The sequence below is a fragment of the Chrysemys picta genome, chromosome 7 (assembly GCF_011386835.1).
Source record: "Chrysemys picta bellii isolate R12L10 chromosome 7, ASM1138683v2, whole genome shotgun sequence".
Taxonomy (NCBI): domain Eukaryota; kingdom Metazoa; phylum Chordata; order Testudines; family Emydidae; genus Chrysemys; species Chrysemys picta.
In genome coordinates, this window is record NC_088797.1 from 25,719,026 (window position 1) to 25,738,272 (window position 19,247).

The 19,247-nt window shown below is 38.6% G+C and overlaps 1 protein-coding gene across 3 annotated transcripts in view; it reads left to right on the top strand.

Moving 5' to 3' along the window:
- Positions 1 to 19,247, top strand: part of ERC2 (ELKS/RAB6-interacting/CAST family member 2) — an 836,521-nt gene that overhangs the window by 179,560 nt on the left and 637,714 nt on the right. The gene's annotated exons all lie outside the window — the stretch shown is intronic.

Genomic DNA, 19,247 nt, shown 5'->3' on the forward strand with positions numbered 1-19,247 from the left:
AAATATATTTTGAAGGGAGTTTTCAACACACTGAGATGTTGGATTATGTACCTGAAGAGAGTTTTGGTTCAAAGGAAACCAAGAATTGTAGATGTTCATGCGATACTGGTCAGTTTGCAAGTCCAGGTAAAAGACTAGCTCTTTAAGAATGGAAGTCATGTAGTAAAGTATGTGGGTCCAGAAAATCTGTTGGATTCCATGGAGAGAGTTTATAGAGAGCTATAAATAACTAGAAAGCATTTAACTAAGAAGCAACGGAATGAGTAAAATAAGAGGCAAATTGTTGCGATATTATGTTGGCAGGGTTAGAGAGTTGGAAAGCTTCCACCAGGTAACTTTTTATTGCATCTAACTTTTGGTTCTTTCTTTACACAGTTTGTAATATTCTACCTTCCTAATAATATTGGAGCTTGATTTTTGCAATAAAGTGATACTTAGAACTCTCATTGATTTTTTTTTTAAATGGGAGTACCCTAAATGGAATAGTTACAGTACAAAGCCTAGTATTTAGAATAAAGTTTTAAATTTATTTTTCTCCACTGTTTGGGTTTTTTCTATTGGATAAATATTGATTTCACCTCCCTTACCCTAATGTTTTTAATTGAACTGAATTTAACATGTGGAGCTCGTGTGTTTAGTTTCATCTTATATGGAGCCTTGTGCCAAAACATCTTTGTCCATTAGCTTTACTAATTGGTGTCAGCACACCTCTGGGAATAAATGTTATTAGTTAACTGCTATTTCAGAGCCAAGGGCAACACAACTACTTATTTTTTTTATAAGTGCTACTAAACAAGTGGCTGTTTTTTGTCAATAATGATGTCATACGGTACATAAAATCTGAGGCCTTTCAAATATACAGTAGTAATCAATTTCAAGCAAAAAAAAAAAAAAAAGGGGATTATACCCTTAGCTTGTGTAAACTGCTGTGTTTACACAGATTCAGGATCTGGCCTGTAAGAGTTGGTGGTGTGTATTTTAGAGACCGGTGAAGGAGATAGGACACAGTCTCATGAGCTGAATTTAGGTGCAAATATGAGGGTCATAGGTCAACTGGCTCCAAGACAGATGCTGTAAGTTGCACAGGTGCTGAAGATGATTATGACTGATCTTGTCCAAGACTATAAAAAGATGAATAGCAGATGTGAAGTATGTGCAGAATAAAACATTCCAGGCAGTCATCAGACAAAGGACAGTATGTACTGGGCTACAGAAACTAATCAAATTGACTAAATCAGATTGATAAGTCTTTTTATGTACAGTGTGATAGTTACAAGAAAAAAATAGAATACCCATTGTGAAGTGCCTAAAGAGAAAAGTGTCAGACTTCAACAAATGTTTAGGGAAATCTAAAAACAATGAGATGAAGTATTAAGAAAAACTGATAATTAAAGATGGGTGAAAGAGCTTTGAAAAGTTTGAATACCCCTGAAGGTAAAGGGCGGATCAGAATATGACACCAGTTATATGTTGATGTACATGGGGTTCAAATTGAATGTGTGGGTAAATGTGGGAAAATGGGTGTTACCCTACTCCAGGTCTTTTCATAATTTCAGAGCAGATAAATGTTTCAGCAAAGATGATAGGCATTGAAGTAGTTAATAATGTCTACATCTATTTTCTCATAACTAGGCATAAGAGTTAATGGGGATAGTTCACCTTGTTGGAGACAGTGGGCTAATTAATCTCTGGAGGCTTGACATCAAGCAGTTCAATGCCAATGTAGAGTGAATTCCACACCAGTAATATTAGTACTGGTATTTCATTTAATGATTTCAAAAAGCTTTACAAATGACTAAATGCTGCAATATTTTTAGATTGTAAACTCTTCAGAGCAGGGATTGTGCCTTTTGGAAAGCACTTTCCAAACTGTGGAATCTATCAGATATAATTTATTAATACTTGAGACTGGTATGTATGGATATTTATATGATACAGATGCGTAAATCAAGGCAGAGAGAAGTTACGTAATGAGCTCGAGGCCAAAGTCACAAGTCACAGTGGCAGAGCGGGGGAAAAAACTTAGGAACTGTGATTCCCAATCCCCTCTTCTGATTTCTATACCACATTGGATAAAATGAATAAACCTCATGCCTCTATACACTTCTTTAGAAATCCTGTTATGCCAAGGTTTTATTGAGTACATAGAATTTTTGAGTACTGCTAATTTATTAAGTGCTTCGAAAACTGACAGACCTACCATTTTTTTGAGATTTTTTTTTCTTGTTACAGCTAGGAAGTCTTCGGCAGATTGTGTTTTCCACAGATAATGGCTCTTATTAAATCAAATGCCATAAATGCCAGTCTCCATGGTAACATGTAGTTTCATGTGCCAAGATCTGCTTTCGTAAGTCAGACTTATCAGCCCACAGGTAGTTTCACTGTTGTATAAAAATGGAGTCTTTGTCTTGTAATGAGAAGGAAGAAATAAGATCTGAAATGGTGTTTGCAGTTCACTTATGGTGGCATGTGTTGTATGTGTTTACATCTTTTTGCACGGTAGATATTAAATGTGTCTGGTTGATAGCAAAAAGTACTTAAAGACATTTTTTAAATTAATGTTTGTAACATGTAGCACAGGAGTCAGTAAGAGACATAGGCTTAAAAAGCTGCTTGTGGATTGGACCTTCTAGAAACATTGTTGATCACATATTGTGATTGCTACCTATATTTCAGAGGTGGAAGAATACATTATCCCATCAGTGCACAGATTATGTGAATCATCTATCTACATGTAACTAGCAAAAATTACCTGCACACAAATGACTGGACAGAATATAATCACTTAGGAGATGTCCATACTACAGTAAAACACCTGTGGCTGGCCTGTGTCAGCTGACTTGGGCTTGTGGGGTTCAGACAGCAGGGCTATAAAATTGCAGTGTAAACATCTGGGCTCAGACAGGAGCCTGGACTCTGGGACCCATGAGTTCCTTCCATATGTGTTTGCAGCATTGGGGCCCAAGTATGCAAATCTTAGAGGGGGCAAAGCAACGTGGCAAGACTACTGAGTGATATTCACATATTTGGAGATAGGCTAATCAATGTTGTGTCATAATTTGTCATTCCCAAAGCAATCTATCTTGATTTACTGATGTGTATTACCTGGAAAGGGAGATTATCATCTTAATCTGGGTTGGAAGGGTGATCTAATGTATGATACAAATTGAAACATGAGACTGAACTGCCAAAACCCATATACCAAAATCCATCTATGCTCTTGGATATATGCCAAGACTGAACTGACAGGCAGAAAGAGAAATCTGAGAGAGGAAGACACCTTTTGTTTTCATCAAGATACAGGTAAAATGTCAATATTGTCTTTAAATGAAGCTTAGTGTCAACCTTAGTATTTGGCAACATACATTATTTTGGCTTTTATTTTGTTTTCTATTTCTGTAAAACTTTTCTTTGTGACATTAGTATGAATTTGATTTCAGAGCTGTTTGGGGCAGTTTTTGAGGGGCACCTTGAAGAGGAAATGAACTCTGACCTCAGGGAGGTAGTCGGGGTGGAAAATGGCTTTAATTTTGTATGTGATTGTAATGCACAGTCCAGGTAAAGCTCCCTTTGCTGGACAAGCATGAGGTTGCTGTGTTGGTTCTCAATCTGCTGGCGGTGTGAGCTTGACGCTTCCATGGATCCGAGAAGGCTGCTGGACTGTCTTTCTCCTTGGTCTCTCCGGCACATTTCATGGGCACCAGCACTCTGTTACCCCTTCACAGAAGTGGGACTGCATGCTCTAGATGCTCTAGAATCAGCGCTGGCCCCCTATTCCTTAATAGCTGAAGTCCACAGTTTCCCTCTTCCGGGATACTTGATAGATGAGGCAGACAGACTCACAGATTAAAAAGGGTTATAAACACAATTTACTCCTTATTTACATAGCACAGAAGATTTACAGATCTAGACAAAAATAATAAATACACCTATACTAATTTCCCTGGATCAGTTTCCTCACCACTCTGGAGCATTCTTGGGCTTAGTTCAGAGTCCTCTGGATTGTCCAGGGTGCTCTCCCTGCAGCTCATGGCTTCTTCTCTGAAACATGGAGTGTCTGTCTCTTTGCTTTCCTTAACCTGGGCTGGTCCTGCTGTTAAACAGGACCCCTCTGCTACAAAAGCCCCTCTGTTCCCCCTCCTGTCCACAGCTTCCTTTTTCTCTTACTTTGTGAGTCCCTTAAGTTTATAAGTCCTACCACTAAAACCACTGGTTTCTTTGTACAGCTGCTGACGAAAGTCCACTCTTCAAATTCCAATCTCCTGCAGAGAAGTTAGAGCAAACTGGCTCCCCACCACCTTCAGCCATCTTACTGTTCTCTTGGGGGCCAGTTCTATTCATTAGTTAACAGCCCCAACAACTGTCTCTAAGATAGGTTTGTAGGCTTCATGCCCCTATGTTACCATCCCTTGGAATTTTGGTCCAACATGGAAGTAAAAGGATAATAAAGAAGGCAACAAGTCCCACATTCAAATGTAGTTTGTGGTCTGACATAGTCTTCAATAGCAAAAAGAGTTAGAAAATGGCACATACATATTCCCCAAATTGTCACATTGATATATCCATGCATTTACTGTGCTCATCACTATGATATGAAAGTGCCTTGGCATGGATATATGGCTGTCTGTGCCCTCATTTCCCCAAACAATAGCACAGAAGGGATGGCATAGGATGGGAAGGGGGCTGGGGAGCTGTATTAGTGTTGCTACAGATGCTGTAACTTTGACTGACTTGACTTCTGCAAAGTTGTAATTTCAACCTTACGATTACTTTGTAGTTTGGATTTAATCTATAACAAGGGGTCAAAAACTAAGTTTATTAGCCTTTCTGATTCTATATCACTGACTCCACTTTTAAAAAAAAGTTCTACATTAAATATGTCACTAAGTTGCAGTAAGAAGTTACTGGCTTGCAATTCTTTGCCGTAAATGGTGTCCCTGCTAGTTTGTCATCTTGACATCTTTATGATTTGATATTTGATGGCCATTGATGAAATTTTATCCTATTTAAGATGATGTACTGTAAAAGTTACTGAAAAATCTGTCTGCAGAACCAACAGTTTATTCCTACATTGTCTGGATCTGATAAAGTTAATCACACATTTCACATATCATATTGCTGTAAATCTTCTTTACTTTGTTGCCAAATATTTTGAATACTTGGAAGTTAGAAAACTTTATGCATATTAAAATGTAATAGAAACAGTAAAATTAATTTAGTTATGTAAATTGTGCTCCTGAAATAATTTCTAAAATGATTTAAACAATTTTACAGTGGGCTTAGGCCATGTGTACACTAACGACCTTACAGCGGCACAGCTATACCAATGCAGCTGTGTCGCTTGCTGTAAGATCGCTTGTGTAGCCGTTCTATGCAGATGGGAGAGAGCTCTCCCATCGACATAATTAAATCACCAGTACAACAATAACTACATTGTGATATGAGTTCTCGAGCCTCAAGTGTTGGCAGTCTCTAGGGTCTGATTCTGGCCTCTCAGAGGCTTTACACAGGTGTGACCTCATTGATTTCAATTCATCTTCATTTACAATAGTGAGATAAAATTGCTTAGAAAGGAGTGAAGTGCATGTTTCTAAATGCCACCAACTATATGGTTGTGAGTGCAACCTAGACATTATGATACCATATATGGTATCATAATGTCTAGACTGCACTAAACCACATTCTTGGTATACTAATGTGCTTCATGGATAAGGAAAAATATTTTAAACAAAAATGTTGATTGGAAACATCATGAAAATGATTTCAAGAGCTTATCTCAAATATTTCTTACCATCATCAAAACTGTAATATGGATGAGGACATAGTGCCATTTATGTACCATGAGGACAATCCGCTATAGTCTGATACTCTGTTTCATGGGCTGGTAACAATGGAAGCAGAGAGGAAAATTGCTGGTCAGCTGAATTCAGGTTACCACAGCAACATCCTGTTCTGTTTCCCAGGCAATGGAGACAGATAGCAACTGCTAAGTGGATTTGTTTCTTTTAATTTTAAAACACATTTTTTCTTTTAGTGAGCTGATGTATGAACTTCACTCTAAATAAAACGTTGATAGACTTAATCGTAGGATAAAATATTCAGTTGAATATTAAATAGTATGTGTGGGTTGGTTATTGTGATTCAGATATGGTAAAACCTGAGGAACTGGTTGATTTTATATTGTAGTTCTTTTCTGCAATTTCAAAACTATTTTAGAGTATTATAGGTTTAAAATGTACTTTTATAATGCATCAATGCTATTCCAGGGACAGGGGCGGCTCTAGCTTTTTTGCCGCCCCAAGCACGGCAGACAGGCTGCCTTCAGCGGCATGCCTGCGGGAGGTCCGCCAGTCCTGTGACTTCGGCATACCCACCACCTAATTGTTGCCGAATCCGTGGGACCGGCGGACCTCCCGCAGGCAAGCCGCCGAAGGCGGACTGACTGCCGCCCTCACAGGGACCGGCAGGGTGCCCCCTGCGGCTTGCTGCCACAGGCACGCGCTTGCTGCACTGGAGCCTCTGCTGTCCAGGGAAAAGATACTTAGAAAGGAGTGAAGTGCATGTTTGATATTGAAATATTTTGAAAAACAAACCCTTGAAAGAGAGAGAGTTGCACCTCAGCTGTGATATCTGGGGAGGTTGTGACATCCCAAGTAAAGAGGTTAGAGATCCTAGATATCTCTGGCATGATAGTTTTTTCTCCGATAGATATTTTGTCATGACCTTACAGGTAAATAGTGCTTTTTATCCGAAAGTAACCTTTTTACTGATGTACAATCTATACAAGGATTAAATGTTGTCTCTTAAAATCATTTTCAGTTACACCTCTAAATAAAAATTATATCCCTAATGAAATTAATACTTCATACACGTTAATATTCTTTGGCTAGTTTGTATCATTAAAATAAATTAAGTGTATATAAGGATTGTCTTCAGATAATATAGGTTCCTGTGTGTTGATTTGGCCTAACTCACTTACAACTCATTTTCAACTACTTGGAAGTAAAGCAGAGGGGTGGAATGGATCTAAATATTAGATAGGTGCAGTAGATTAAGTTTTGGCTGGTTTTGGGTTACAAATCGGTCTAATGCCCGATGCACTGTGAGGTTGGGTTTGCTTATGGTCACATGCTTTTGAATGTGGTTGTGGTGTTTTCCAAAATTAATGCTAAGTTCCCTTTCCCTTTTAATAAAATTTATCTTTTGTTACACACAGACTCAGTGCTTGTGAGAGCAGTAGTATTGCCTCTTAGAGGCATCCAGGGGTGGTGGCAAGTTTTCCCAGCTTACTGGGTGGGAGCTCGAGCCAGTTCTGTTCTGTTTTGTTTTGTTAAGAGGATGTCCCTAGATATTGAACCTGGTCCTTGTTGCTGCCAACTCCACCTGGCAGAAGGGTTACATTGTGGTGGTGATGTTAGAACCCTCATTCAGGCATCAAGACCTCATTGCGCTATGCACCATGCAGGCAATTATCAAACAGATGTTCTGAGCGGAGAGATTTTACAATCTAAGATTACTTCTATGCTATGTGCTAGGGGTGCAACTTCCCCTCCTCATATATAAGTGCTTGTGCTAGCTCAATGAGAGCTAGTGCCAGGATGAATAGTTGTGTAGCTGTGGTAGCACAAGTAGCATCAGTGGAAGCATGGCTGACCCATGCCGACTACATACCCATAGGTTTCAGATGGTTTTGTACTCAGCACAGCTTAACCATGCTGTCTCTGCTGCTACCCATGCTACCATAGCTACACTGCTATTTATATATGTGCTAACTCAAGGAGTGCGTGCACACAAGCAGGGGAATCACACCCCTAGCTAATAGGGTAGACATAGCCTAAGTATAAGAAGAAAAAATAGGTGGATACCAGATAAAAAACAGATGGAGCAGGAAAAGATAACTGATATGATTATGTACAGCATGATAAGCAGTGGTCATAGAACACCAGATGCTTACCTAATGCCAAGTTTTTGTAGGCATCACAATAGAGGAAAGATGGTCCAGTAATAAGGGCTCTTGAGAGACCTGGGTTTAATTCCCTTCTCCTGAACAGACACTGTGTGACCATAGGCAAGCCACTTAGTCTCTCTAGCCCAGATCCACAAAAGGATCTAGGCACCTAACTCCCACTTTAGGCACTGAAGTCCAAAATTTGGGTGCCACTGAGATCCTTAAAACCCCTGCTAAGATGTTGCCTAATGCGGGAGGCATCTAAAGTCCCACAGCACCTCGATTTCCGCTGTTAAAATCCCTGAGGCACCTAAGTTTCTGCCTCTAGGCGTGTACACTGTGGTGGTACTTACCCAGGGCGTGGGAGACCCCGATTCAATTCCTGCCTCAGCCTAATAAGGAGAAGGCATTTGAACGTGGGTTTCTCACCTCTCACCCTACCTACCCACTGGACTATGGGATATTCTGAGATTCATGTCTCAGTTTTTCTTCTTGAAGGTGTTCACTGTGAATAAATAATTAAATATGCATTAGGCCATTGGGAGAGTGTTATTCTATAGTCCAGTGGTTAGTGCGCTCACCTGGGAGACCCTCTTCTAATCCCTTTTCATCATATAAGGGACTCAAACTGTGGTCTCCCACATCCTGGGTGAGTGTCCTCACCACTGGACTAAAAGTTGCAAGGAAAGCTGCCATCACTGCTGCCATCTCCTACTTTTTTGTGTGGAGTTAGGCATGTGCTATTGTCTTTCTTGCAAGAAATGACTTTGTCACCTGACTCCAGGAGAGGGTTCATGGCTGTGGATCCCATGTGCAGACAGGCATTTCCCTCCAGCCTAGAATTAAGTACTTAACTGCCCGAGAGGGGCAGGGCTTAGCCTTCTGTCCCCTTAACTGCTATTGACTAGCATAAGTGGCTCCTGATCTAGTATGCTGGCTTTTATGGATCCCATTTTTAGGTACCTCTTTCTCCCTATGCATTGTATATGGAGCCTAGGTGCCTGATCCAGGATTTATGGATTCTACTGGGTGGCTAGGCACCTAAAGTTAGGTGTTGTAACCCCTAAGTCTCTTGGTGGATTTGGGCCTCTGTGCCTCAGATTCCTATCTGTAAAATGGGGGTTATTGTACCTCTATGATAAATGCATTAAACATTGTGAGGCACTCAGAGACTATGTTTTTAGGAAAAAGAAGAACAGGAGGACTTGTGGCACCTTAGAGACTAACAAATTTATTAGAGCATAAGCTTTCGTGGACTACAGCCCACTTTTTAGGGGCGGTATAAGTATCCAACATAGATAGCAGAAGAGTTTTGGGGGAGAGGGGGAATTTTAAGGACAACATGGTGGCTCTGTGGATGTTTACAGGGAGATTCTTGTGAGCAAACAGAAAGATGATTATCAAAAAAATTTGGTAAATGGACAATCAAGATAGGCACTACTAGCAGAGCAGAGGAAGGCACTGATGTCTCACTAGAAATCACCCACAAAGAAGGTGTAGAGGTAGAAATTTGTCTTTTTTTGGTCATGGTTTCTTGTAACATCAAAGAGATAAAAAGTAGTCTATAATTGATATAATTACATCATTTTCACTTCTATTCAGTGTTTAGCTGGGAGAAAGGGAAGGGTGGCTTGGGCATCCCGATGCCCCATTGATCCCTCGCTGTTGGAATGGACCCTTGGGGCCAACAGCTGTCACAATTAAGAGCTGCTCTAATTTACACTCTCAGACCACCAGCAGTATGTCCCCCTGATCAGGGGAGAGTAAGAGTAGCCTAACATAAACCTTCACTGCATCCCTCTCCCCAGCCTCCTTTCCTGAGTACTCTTCTGCTGCGGCTCAGGAACATGGGCCACTATATTTTAGACTTTTAATGAGCGTGTCCTAGCTGTTTGACTAACATTTCCCAAACAATTCAATACTGTCCAATGCCTGGCTTGTAATAAAATAGAATACAATTAATCATTTTCATTAAATATGCAACCTACTCAGTCCACACCTTGTGTATAAATAGTTCTTGGAAAATAAAAGGAATGATGCTAAAATATTAATGAAATCATTCTACTGTGGTTTAGATGATTGGTGTGCACTTGCTGAAAACCACTCTTTATGTGTGTATCACAAAGTTGAAAGACATCATGCTTGAAGTATTTTGTTCATATCTTTAAAAATCCTCTTCAGTGGTCAAGCTGAAGTTCAGTGACTACAAAACTAGTCAGAGCAGTCTTGTCTGTTTCAACTTTTAAAATATGCAGAGCTATTTTAAGGGTGAAATTGGTAATGCTATACAGTATCTCTCAAGCACATTGTGACAGCTTAATTAAGTAAATAAGGAGACAGACATTGGGTGATCCTGTTCTTGATGGTCCTTGATAAGCTGTTAATGGACAGAAATATTTTCCAGCAGAAGGTTAGATTTCACCAGGACAAAGGGGCTTCTGCTTTGTCTTTCTTGAAATAGCAATCTAAAGACAATATTAACTTTTCTTTTTGCCAAACACACATTCTAAATAAAAAGATTTAAGAGCAAAATCAGTGTTTCTAATAATGTCAAATACTTCTGTATCATTTTTTTCTTAGAATAGCTGATGCCATTCATTTGCTGTTTCGGTTCGATGTTTTGATTTGAAGACACAAAACATCTCTTCATCACAGATGACAATTGTCTTTAGCATTTGAATGAAATTCCATATCATAACAACTAAACAGAGCTCTTTTCCCCCTCGAACGTTTCCAGGTGTTTTACATTAGAAAACCAGCCATAGCCAACTCCATAAATTAGCTTAAAACGCTACAGTAGTTCAAACAAGTTTTTAGTCTTTCCCTAAAAGTACCCAATATTTTCATGTTCTTGATAAAAACAGATTTCTTGGTGCCGAAGAATGAAAACATACTTTAATAATCAACGTGGCTAAGGTAACTCAACATTCTGTGCCATAAACTGTAAGTATCTATGTATTCATAGGCTCTAAGTCATGGAAAGTATTTTAAAATAAAAGAGAGTATTGAGAGATAACACACATTGGATCACAGAGTACTTGAAAATACGACAAAGCTTAGTCCATGTTCTAAGCTATTCTGCACAAACCACAATTCATCTTAATCTATTATCAAGATTAAAACAAAAACTAATGTAGATATGTTGTTTGTTTGAAAAATCATAGATCATGGTCCACAAAGACTACTTAGTTATTTACCATCTAATTCCCTAACCTTTTTTCCTTTAAAAAAATCACTTATAATGATGGTGTCTTTGATTGTGTTTTCACCTGTCCAGTTTTCTTACAGTTAAAATTTTGAGGATGTAGTGTTAATTTTTCATTCTTTACTATAGCTTTAGATCTTTGTGCTCTTAATCAAGTTCTATAATTATTATCTGAATTATTTATGTGTTTCCATAATATGTAGTATTACCTGATGGACATCGATAGACTGATCTTAAGTCTTCTGTTCTAAACTATGTACATTTAGCTTCCTCAATTCCCTCTTTGTGACTTATTCATCAATTTTGTATCTAATCATTCTTTTCCTTTGCATTTTGTCTATTCTCTGAATGATTTTTCTGGAACTGGAATTGTGTTGACACCATGGCTGTTGGTATATACATTTTAGTACAACAGTGGGTTTCTGCACCACATACATGTGTTGCAAATTTGTTTTGTATTTTGTTCACCTATGAGTTTAGGTTTCCAGTGAATTTATTACTTTCTAACTAAAGTACAATAGCTGTCCCCAAACGTGTGTCTGTTTTTCATCTCAAAATACTATGTAGGACAGGGATCGGCAACCTTTGGCATGTGGCCTGGGCTGGTTTGATTACCTGCCGTGTCCGCAGGTTCAGCCGATTGCAGCTCTCACTGGCCGCGGTTTGCTGCTCCAGGCCAATGGGGGCTGTGGGAAGCGGCGCGGGCCGAGGGATGTGCTGACTGCCGCTTCCCGCAGCCCCCATTGGCCTGGAGCGGCAAACCGCGGCCAGTGGGAGCTGCAATCGGCCGAACCTGCAGACGCGGCAGGTAAACAAACTGGCCCGGCCCGCCAGCGTGCTTACCGTGGCGGGCCACGTGCCAAAAGTTGCCGATCCCTGATGTAGGATTTCAAATTTATTTGTACTAAATTTCATCTTGCTGCATTGTGGTTTGCTCTTCCAAATCTCTTCAAGTGACCCAACAATGTATGTCTGTCATTCTGCATGATTGATATACATTGGATTTAATTTTAAATTTATTTTTGTAGTACTGGAATGCCTGATCATGGTTTCATTTATGCCTTATTCTAATTTGTCATGCTCTAGTATATTTAAACCAGGCTCTGTGATTCTACAGTGATGGGGGCAATATAAGTATTTAGAGAGAGTAAAATATCAAACACTATCACTGCTGCAAATTCTATTTGATACTGTTCCCTCCTGGAAGTCAAACTATTAATAATTTCTCTCTGTTCATCAACGTGATTCTTGCTATTCAATTAAGGCTTCATAATGAGTCATCAAATGTCCCTACAAAAGATCTGTCATTGCAACAGACTGCAATACAGCAGATAGTTAATTTTGGCTGAGGTACTTCTGCAATCAGTTGGCATCCTTCTGAGCAGTTTAGCTAAAAGAGAACATGAGCCATATTATCATTCAATTGGAGATACAATTTAGTGGAGAAGACTATTTTTTAAAAGTAAGTTCTATGACAGTTTCAGGAAGGATAACCATTCAATGTTTTTATTTTTTATTTTATCACTATTAACATATAAACTTTCCATACAAGTACTAAAATAATTTATTCATAACCTGTATTTGTTCCTTTAATAAGACACATTTGTGTTTGGTTAACATCGTCTTGTCTGTATATTTTGTTCACATTCCAAAAATGGCAACCATATGTTATAAAATCTGCTTTATCTTGTATGTGGTGGTGGTGGAGGGGGGTTATTATGTTTGGAAGAGCTGGGCTCATCTAAGCAATAGAACTCTGAAGAAACAAACTTAACTTATTAAAGTCTCATTAAAGGTAAATTTGTTTAAAATACCTTTTGTAAAATGTCCATGGATATCTGGCAATAGACTCTTGTCATCCAATTGATTTCCAAGAAAAATATGAGATCCCAAAATTGCAAGTCAGGAAAAAAGCAGTGTACCTTTTATGTCTCCAGAAAGAAATGAAGGAACAACAAGATACTAAGTACATGTGCCTTATTGCACACTTTGCAAAAAATAAGGGGAAGCAGTTTAATTGCCTAGCATTGATCAAATGTACACTGCAGTCCAGTACGTTCTTTTAATTCTTAATTCAAGATTTCTATTTACATTATGTTGAATAGAAACTAATACATCCACATTGTAGGTATCAGAGTGTAGTAAAAAATATTAAGTGACATCAGGCTATAGGCCGTCTCTTTGCTGACTGGAATTTCCTGCTGACATTGGCCACATTAAATGGGCAAAAGATTGCAGCCTGCACCTCTCTCTGGAATTGAGAGAATACAAAACATTTGTCAAGCAGCTACTATCTCAGCTTCAGGATTTTGGTATATGCATTTTGAAATATTTGCAGAGTCCTTACTTTCTCTTCCTTTGTTATAGCATAGTATTTAATTAGGCTTAGAACAGGAATATTTATTCTTAAGAGGTAGCATTCAGCAGTGTTTATTTGGTTTGAAACTTCCACAGGATATACTGTCTCAAGACTTGTTCCCTATAAATGCATCTACTTTCTGTCTAAAGAGCATGTTTCGGACAAACATTGTTATACCAATAGAATAAAAACCAGCAGGATCTTATTAAGAGGGATAAGGCAAAGATGCCACATTTATTGTAAATATATTGATAAAGCAAAAGATAAAAGTAAACAACGTTGTTTGACTACTTATTTCTTATACACACACACACACACACATATATATATATATATATATATATATATATATATATATATATATATATGAGAGAGAGAGAGAGAGAGAGATATTCATTCACACAATCATTCATTCAAGTTCTGTATAGGTGTTATAGTTACCAGCCTAGAAGTTGCTCATTCCAAGTTACTGGCCAGGTATCTTGGTCATGAGGATGGAGCCGAGTCTGTGTCAGGTGCACCTGATGCGCCTGGAGGCTGGCAGCAGAACCAGAGACTCAAAGTCATGAGTCCTGAGAGTCCATTCTTATAGGATTTAATTCCTATGTTAGTCTATGGGAGCTGTTTCATTCTGCTGTTGCTGACTCAATCAGCAGATGGCACATTCCTGTCCAAAGTGGCACATTCCTGGTGGCTCCACACTGTCCAAAGTTTGTGTTTCTCATCCTTCCAGGTGATGGGGTGGATCCCAGTTTACCCTCCGGGGGTTGTTTGGTGGTCCTACTTGACACATTCTTCGGCCGATGGATACTCCCTTTCTAGGCTGGCACCTCCCTAACCATTTATGTACATCAAACATTCATCAACATACATTCCATATCTTAACCATATTTTAATTTACTGTCTCCACCACTTTTGGGGTGTGTGCTAATTCATTTGAGACTCCCGGCCCTTTAATCACAGAGGGTGGGGGTCTGTCCTAGGAGCTGTTGAATGAAGTGAAAGTCACTTAACAACTTATAGTGTTTGTTTACATTGTATCAATTACTTCAAGAACAAAGTCAATTAACTTGTTTGTAAGTTTTACATAGTAATAAAGTACCTTTCACAGGATAGATATAATCAATGGTTTCTACAGACAGTAGTTTACAGAAGACCCAAGAGATTTTTGTACTTGGTGAAACTGTTGGATTTTAAAGTGTGGGGGACAAATTATGAGGGGGTCACTGTCACTTGGGGGAATCACTGTTAGTACATTCTTTTATATCCCTACATAATCACTACTCTTAAAAAATTATAATCTCATACAGTGGTCCTCCTTAAAAAGTCAATGTTTACCAAATCAAAGTATATGAGATACTGTATTACTTAATATTCTAAGAATTGGGAAAAGAATTATTATAATATTCTAAGAATCTGCAATGCCTCAGATGCTCTACTATGATAACACTTGGTAAATTATTTTTAATAATTTAACCTAATAAGTAGAAATGAAATAAAACACGGCACTGGCTATATATTAAGTTTAAGATAATAAGTATAGAGAAATAATTCTAAGCATTCTGTTTAGCCCATATGGTTGACATAACTGAAAACCAAGCAAAAAGAATGGCTGAAAAGCAAACCCTTAACAGGAGAGACCTTGACTTTCAAAATATAAATGGAGAAGCCATATCCAACCACCTAGCACTTCATACTTATGAACAAATCTAGTTCAAACAACTCTAGGAGTGAGGCTGTGCAAAAATATTTTATTGTATCCTTTTTCACCAACTGAAACACCCAAGATTCAGTGGCACCTTAAAGACTAACAGATTTATTTGGGCATAAGCTTTCGTGAGTAAAAACCTCACTTCTTCGGATGCATCCGAAGAAGTGAGGTTTTTACTCACGAAAGCTTATGCCCAAATAAATCTGTTAGTCTTTAAGGTGCCACCAGACTCCTTGTTGTTTTTGTAGATACAGACTAACACGGCTACCCCCTGATACTTGACACCAAGATTCAGTGTTTGATTTCCCCCCCCACCCCAAAAAAAACAACAAAAACATCCCAAACTCTTATACTATAAAATTCCTATATTATGCTATCTGGATCGGAAAAGAATAGAATAGGTCAGCTGTCTAAAACTGAGGGATGTGATTCATGGGGAGGGGGATAATGTTAGAGGAATAGTGGCTTCACTTTTCCTGTCAAAGGAGAGAATGGGTGAAACTTGATGTACCCCCGTTGTGGTCATGACAGATGCTGAAAGGTCCCATGTTTCTAGAAGTGTTCAATTATTGTCACCACAGAACTTTTTCTTCACAAATCAGTCAATTCTCCACATCATCCAGCATTGGAGTTAAATTGTAAATAGTTCACTAGCTTCTCTGATGGCCCCTTTTTGGGATCTAGGTTTGGCATCATTTTTTGAAGGAGCTCTGCTGGATAAATCCTATATAGCCTGAACTAATGGTGTTTTAAACAAATATAGGTAACACGTGCCCTTGGTTAGGAAAAAAAAAAGGAAAAAAAGAGAATAAGAAACCAAGAAAATCAAACGATTCTAGGGTATATACTTAATTGATCCAAAGTGAATACAAACAAGGAAGCACAAGGTACACCAGATTTTATGCTAGCACGATAGGAAAACAATGACAAAAATTAAATGCAAACATTGATATTGGCAAATTCTAAACTATAAACCTGCAATATTGTGAATCTATGATAAAATTCCTTTTTAGAAAAAAAGAAAAGAAAAAAAACATTGCTAATAGTCACATATTATTAGAAATGTACAGATTTCTGGCTTCCATACTGCTGTAGCCATCATTTTCCCGTGGCTCTGTGCAGGCTATCTGCAATGCCAATTTTGTTAAAAATCTTATATTTGATGTGTGTAGTTTGCAACAGTGAACTATGCAACAAGATATACAGTACCCTTAAAGTTTAGTGCATATTATCTGTTAAAACCAATTAAAAATGTTAATAACAATGCTAGCATATTTTTCAACAAGCTTAAAAGTTCTGGACGCCATATGTGTTGGGTAAGGGATATATGATAATTTGCGCTCTGATTCATATTCAGTTCCCTCTTTGTTTTTCCAGCACCGTTTTCCCCCCATTTGAGGGACAAAGGTGGAATCATTCACCCATCTTCTGTCCAAATTGAAACTGGGCACACAGAGTACAAATGGAAGAAGCATAAAGGTGCATATGGAGGAGAGAAGGGTGAAAAATGTGCTAAAATGGATGTTGCCCTCTGACCCAAACCCCTGTCCTGGAATACCCAATGAAGATTATAGAATGCGAATTTGCGTAATTGCTATCCTCCCAATTCCAGTACCAATTATCCCATGTCTTATTACACTAAATAACTGAATTAATATACAATTGACACAACAAATGTCCTTCAGCTATTTCCTCCATGTGATGGAGGGCCTCTAGCAGAAGGTTAGTGGCAAGATAATGTGGAATCCCACCTAACAAAAATGCTGTTTTATTTCCTAGCTGCTGTAGCCTGGCATGCAATATGTCAGTGTTGTCAATTCATGGTTGTGTCAGAAAGATAAAATGTGTTTGATCGTAATTTTATCTCAAGTGTTTCATGCCTGTATTTTATTTTGGTTTTTGGTGGGGGGAAAAGGGGAAGAGATGACGGGGGAGGGTTTGCTGATAAATTAAGAATAATGTAACTTTCTTACGTTACAGAATTTTTTTAGGATTCTGGTTTAATAGAATTTGATCTATCTTTGTAATGGTGTTTTTGGCTGGAGGACACTACAGTTGAGTTGACAATTTAGTTAAGTGCCTATGCTTTTATTTAAATGAAATAATTGATCAGAATGTTAAAATACTGCTGATCTCAAATTTTAAAGTTCAGACAGGCTGATCGTGTAGGGGCAGTACAATGCTCTTGTTCACCAGAAGAGTGGAAACCATCTGCTTTGTGGAGGTGTTGGAAAGAACTAGTTGTTCTTATGCCACAACTTGCTGTGACTTGCAGATTTGCCTGTTTTACCTGGGAATATTAGAAACTATGTTTACTGTGAGGCCTCTCCTGTGTCTAATTTAGCCTAGTCATTGCCATCTTTCATCTGCCCATTTTAATTTTCCTCTGGTTATCTGCCTCAGTTCCTTCTTAACAATCTCTATTTTTTCTCTATTTTACTTTTTTTTTCTGCTCTTGTCTTGTGGCTCCTCCTGCCTCTTTCCTACTCTGCAGAAGGTTATGTGCTGCTTGGAGAGAGGGGCATCCCCTGTTAGCCTCCTGGGGCTGGATCACATACTCTTTTATCATAGAATCCTAGAATATCAGGGTTGGAAGGGACCTCAGGAGGTCATCTAGTCCAACCCCCTGCTCAAAGCAGGACCAATTCCCAACTAAATCATCCCAGCCAGGGCTTTGTCAAGCCTGAACTTAAAAACCTCTAAGGAAGGAGATTCCACCATCTCCCTAGGTAACCCATTCTAGTGCTTCACCACCCTTTTTTAAGCTTATCATTGGATCAGAGGAGAAAAGTTTGGGCCTCTGAGTTGCTGCTGCTTGAACCTTCAGCCTCCTGGGACATCAGCGGGATCAAGGATTGAAACTGGTTGGCTTTCAAGGAATCACCCATTGCTTTACCCACAGTTACATCCAACACCCTATTTTTGGTGTGCTTATTACCATAATGACAAGGCACCATCATGCTATCTCTGTACTAGTATGCAGTATTCTGTATAGCTCTTGAGAGAATCGTTTTTCAGTCTGCAGAATTCTGGTTAAATTGTACATACAAAGTAATTAACCAGAAAGAGCTAGGAATTGCAACAATCCAGACTTCAGATGGGATATAATGAAAGCATAAATTAATAACTCAACATGCCCCCAAGGTTATTTGTAGAAGCCTTGCTAGTTACAGGGGATCGTTTAAAGATTTTGTAATGTAAGCAAAAGGAGCTTCAGGCAAAAATTTCAGGATCAAAAACTACCTTATTTAAAAAAGTTCTAGAAGGCGCCCTGGTTCTTTTAATAAAAGGAATTTCAAAAGACAAAAACAGCATCAATTAAAAAAAAAAGACAATGTGGAAAAATGTGGTTTCCTTATATTATAGTAACTGCATATTCAGAATGTCACTTAGGTAACTGTTTAATCAAATTATAAAGCACCTTAGATGATCTCAGTTAGAAAAACAATATATTATGCACATAAAGTGATATCAACATGTCTCTGAATCAATTTCCCTATAGAAAAAAATTGTACACCGAACAACATAAATTCAAGAACTGAGCCTTGTGATATCCCCAAATGTTTGAACCTGATTGGAAGAAAACCCACACAAAATAATAAACGGGGAGTCATTTTCTGATCTTCTCCAGAATCCCAAAGTCTGCTGCATTTTACCAGCAGGGCTAGAGAATAAAAGCTTTTAAGTCAGCCTGCATCAGATTGATTCATAAAGCTAACAGGAAAAGTATTATGAGGCAAGGCTTTATGCTACGATAGACATCTAGGAATACTCATCGTTGGCAGTCTATTCATCTTTGGCTAAAGGGGTGGAACTCTGGTTTGTTTCCCTGGGTAATCTATGGAATTCTGTTCATACTCCAACTCACTTTATATATGCCCTTTGGGAACAGTGTCAAGTCTGAAAATTAGCTGTAATTTTTGTTGATCAGATAGGGAGTTGATTGGCCAGCTTTCTTCCCCCCCCCCCCCCCCCCAATTTCCACAGAAGAAGAAGATGACAAATCCAGGACATTCACTTAGTG